The sequence below is a fragment of the Heloderma suspectum genome, chromosome 1 (assembly GCF_057233095.1).
Source record: "Heloderma suspectum isolate Gila_16-S chromosome 1, 16-S_ref, whole genome shotgun sequence".
Taxonomy (NCBI): domain Eukaryota; kingdom Metazoa; phylum Chordata; class Lepidosauria; order Squamata; family Helodermatidae; genus Heloderma; species Heloderma suspectum.
The window spans coordinates 21,837,922-21,842,927 of NC_139458.1; positions in this window are offsets into that span (position 1 = coordinate 21,837,922).

Genomic DNA, 5,006 nt, shown 5'->3' on the forward strand with positions numbered 1-5,006 from the left:
AGGAGGCAGCAACTAAATCCATCCCAAAGAAAAAGAAATGTAAGAAAGCCAAGTGGCTGTCTGATGAGGCTTTACAAGTAGCTGAGGAAAGAAGGGAAGCGAAAAGCAAGGGAGAAAGGGGAAGATATATCCAACTGAATGCAGAGTTCCAGAGAATAGCAAGGAGAGACAACAAGGCCTTCTTAAATGAACAATGCAAAGAAATCGAGGAAAACAATAGAATGGGAAAGACTAGAGATCTCTTCAAGAAAATCGGAGATCTCAAGGGAATGTTTTGTGCAAAGCCGGGCATGATAAAGGACAAAGAAGGCAGGGTCCTAACAGAAGCAGATGAGATTAAGAAGAGGTGGAAAGAATACACAGAAGAACTATACAGGAAAGATCTGAATGTCCCTGATAGCCATGATAGTGCGGTCACTGAACTTGAGCCGGACATCCTCGAGAGTGAAGTCAAGTGGGCCTTAAGAAGCATTACTAACAACAAAGCTAGCGGAGATGACAGTATTCCAGCTGAGCTATTTAAAATCCTAAAAGATGATGCTGTTGAAGTGCTGCACTCAATATGCTAACAAATTTGGAACACTCAACAGTGGCCACAAGACTGGAAAAGGTCAGTTTACATCCCAGTTCCAAAGAAGGGCAATGCCAAAGAGTGTTCAAACTACCGTACAATTGTGCTCATTTCACATGCCAGCAAGGTGATGCTCAAAATCCTACAAACTAGGCTTCAGCAGCATGTGAACCGAGAACTACCGGAAGTACAAGCTGGGTTTCAAAGACACAGAGGAACTAGGGATCAAATCACCAACATTTGCTGGATCATGGAGAAAGCAAGAGAATTCCAGAAAAACGTCTATTTTTGCTTCATTGACTATGCTAAAGCCTTTGATTGTGTGGATCACAACAAACTGTGGCAAATTCTGAAAGAGATGGGAGTACCAGACCACCTTACCTGTCTCCTGAGAAACCTGTACGAGGGTCAAGAAGCAACAGTAAGAACCGGACATGGAACAACCGATTGGTTCAAAATTGGGAAAGGAGTATGACAAGGCTATACATTGTCGTCCTGTTTATTTGATTTATATGCAGAGTACATCATGAGAAACGCCAGGTTGGATGAATCCCAGGTCGGAATTAAGATTGCTGGGAGAATTATCAACAACCTCCGATATGCAGACGATACCACCCTTATGGCAGAAAGCGAAGAGGAGCTAAAGAGCCTGTTGTTGAGGGTGAAAGAGGAGAGTGCAAAAGCTGGTTTGAAACTCAACATTAAAAAAACGAAGATCATGGCATCTGGCCCCATCACTTCCTGGCATATAGAAGGGGAAGAAATGGCAGCAGTGACAGATTTTATTTTCTTGGGCTCCAAGATCACCGCAGACGGTGACTGTTGCCATGAAATTAAAAGACGCTTGCTCCTTGGGAGGAAAGCTATGGCAAACCTAGACAGCATAGTAAGAAGCAGAGACATCACCTTGCCGACAAAGGTTCGTATCATCAAAGCTATGGTTTTCCCAGTAGCAATGTATGGCTGTGAGAGCTGGACTATAAGGAAGGCTGAGCGCCGAAGAATTGATGCTTTCGAACTGTGGTGCTGGAGAAGACTCTTACGAGTCCCCTGGACTGCAAGGAAGTCCAATCAGTCAATCCTAAAGGAAATCAACCCTGAGTGCTCATTGGAAGGACAGATACTGAAGCTGAAGCTCAAATATTTTGGCCACCTAATGCGAAGAGAAAAGTCACTGGAAAAGACCCTGATGCTGGGAAAGATTGAAGGCAAAAGGAGAAGGGGACGGCAGAGGATGAGATGGCTAGATAGCATCACCGATGCGATGAATATGAACTTGAGCACGCTCCGGGAGAGAGCGCAGGACAGGAAGGCCTGGCGTGCTATGGTCCATGGGGTCACGAAGAGTCGGACACGACTGAACGACTGAACAACAGCAACAAATCTCAGCTGGAGCAGCACTAATGAGGCAATGGGTCTGTTTGCATCTCCTTGTATGACATAAGAGTTGTCAGAAGAAATCAGAGCCTGGAATGTACTACTAGGCACGATGGTTATATATTACTTCCAGTAGCAGAGGCTGGGAGAATATGAGTGGGAGGGGATTCGGCGGGCAACTCCAGGTATTTGAGAGCCCTTGGGCAAAATGACCTCAGTGGCGCCTCTGTGAGTCTACTTTTAAGCACCAGTGTCACAGCTGCTCTTGCTAGCGCTTGCTTGCTTGCTTGGCAGGCAAAGAGCCAGTGAGCAAGTCAGCAGTGGCATCTACAGCTCCTCCTTCCCACTGTTGTGTGAGCCAGAGTGAGAGGCAGGTGAACAAGCAGGTTGCCATGGTGAAGAGGAGGAGTAAGTCCAGGAGGCTCGTGTCAGTAGGTTCCTGCTTAGGTAGGAGGTTCCTGCCCAACCATGCCTACCCTTGAGGCCCACCCTGAGAGTACTGCTGTGCTCATGTCCTGCTTGTGGACTTCCCGCAGGCATCTGGTTTGCCTGTGGAGATTAAATACACGGAGGATGAAGCTACTAGTCCTGGTGGCTAGACTACCTCCAGGATCAGAGGCTGTGTGGATCTGAATACCAGCCATTGGGGAACAAAGCCAGGGGACAGTTAACGTCCTCATGACCTGCTTGTGAGTTTCTCACAGGCATGGGACTTGCGGAAAACAGAGTGTTCCATTAGGAAGGCTTTTGGTCCGATCCAGCATGGCTCTTTTTTCCTGTGTTACAGACATTGAATTTTTTGTATGCCATTGGGAGAGTGGTTCCTGTTCCTTGGGCTCTGGGGTAGATAACTTCTTTGGCCCCGAGGGCTGCATGCAGGGTTGGATTGGTGGCTGGTAGACACACATACATTTTATTTATTATATTTTTATACCGCCCAATAGCCGAAGCTCTCTGGGTGGTTCACAACCATTAAAACCATAAAATACAAGATGATAAAATACAATATAAAAGTTTAAAACTGCAATATAAAAATAACAAAACTGAAGTTAGCAGCAGTGCAAAAATTTAAAATACAATACCGAATAAAAACAAACTGAAAAACTAAAATGCCTGGGAAAATACACACACATGACATATACAAAAAATTACACACAGCTTAGCTGTTGCATGATGGGCTGAAACATAACAGTGGGACTTTTTTCCAGCATGCAGAAGCACTAATGGGAAATGCTATTCTGCCTGTCCATATAACAGGGTGGAAGCCCTTATTTGGGACCATTTATATTTGGATGCATATGGTGCTAGTTTCTGCACTTTTTCCTAGCATGGGGCCTCTGTTAATTGTGTATAAATTATGTGCCTTTGAACATTCAGCAATTATTCTCTAGTTTTGGCCTTAATATGCCTGTCAGTTAGGACCCTTAACAGTATAATTTAGTAGAGAGCAGAACTAGCAAATAAATACATTTTCAAAGCAGCCTTCTCCAATCTGGCACCCTCCAGCTGTGCTGGACTACAGTCCCCATCATCCCAATATAGCATGTCTGACTGGGGATGATGGAAGCTGTAGTCTAGCACATCTGGAGGATGCCAGGTTGGGGAAGGCTGACATAAAGATTTATTTGGCATTTTTATTTCATCCTCCCTCCAAGGAACTCCAGATGCTGAATGTGGGTCTCCTCCCATTTTATCCTCACACCAATCTTCTGAGGTAGACTAGGCAGAGATGATAGTGAATAGCCCAAGGTCATGCAGTGAGCCTGACCGCTGATGCTGTTGATCCCAGTTCTGCAGAAAACTTATCTGCCATCTCGTCAAAGTCAGGCTTGTGTTTCTGTGTAACATTAGATGCAACTAGGAGGAGGAAGTGATTAACTGGAGCAGTTGACAAAGCATCTCGCCATATCCCTGTGTAAATCTTGGATAAAGAACCAGTTCTACAAACACGTACCAGTGTGTTGCCCTATTTAAATTAATGGAGCTGCACAATGTTTTGAAACACGATGTTCTACTTTATAAAGGCATCCGAGAAGTTCAGCTATAAAACTATTCTAGAGTTGAGATTCAAAGTAAATACAATTACTGTGTAAGGCTGCCACCTTTTTATTTTCCCAACAGAATTTCTGTGCCCTTAATGACCATGTGACAGGCAAAAATTCACCAAGATGCAATTTTCCTCTGCACTGAAGTGCAATGATGAAGAAAGCTGCACCTGTTGAATTTCTGCAGCTATTACAGGTCCCTGTTTTGTGGTGGTGGTGGTAGGGGAGATGGCAAGTCTGCATAGATGCTTCCCACTTCCCCAAATGATACATTCCAGGGACAGTGCTTTAGGGTTTCATTTCTCTTGGATGAGAAAGTAGAGGAGACTTACAATGTCTTTTTGATTTAATTTTTTGTTTGTTTTATTTACAAATATATAAGCAGAGCATTACTGGAAGTAAATCTGCAGCAAGTCCACAAATCCAAGGGTGAGGAACCTGTGGCCCTCAGCCTAATATCATGCAGCTCACGGAGATGGGCTGGTATAGAGAGAGACAGAGCTATACAGTCTTGCAGTGCTGTGAACTCCACCTACTTCTGCTCTGGCCCCACCATTTGGGATCTACTATCTCTCCCAAATTGCTGGGCAGGGTGGCCAGGAGCAAAAGAGACACAACTAGTAAAAGTGATGAAGCCCTATCCTCTTTTGCATCCGTTCACTTCATTGGTGGGTATCACCTTCCCAAAACTCTGACGGGTATTACAGTCCAAGACTGAAGAGGGATGTCCGAGCTATCAAGGGACATGAATATGTTTTTGTTAAATCTCTGACCACTTACTCACAGTGATCAAGATGATCAAATGTGCAACAGTATATATCCATATGTTAAGCAGCCTGTAAACTGCTGCTGTCCACAACTTTTTCACTTTAACTGTATTGTGTGTGTTTCTGTTTCTCTTTCCAATGGGGAAGAACAATCACTGGCTCCCGAGCCTGAGTGAGCTCCTGTACCTTTAAAAGTTGTACAGCAGGGAGAATTTGGTCAGGTGTGGCTTGTTTTCCTATCACATT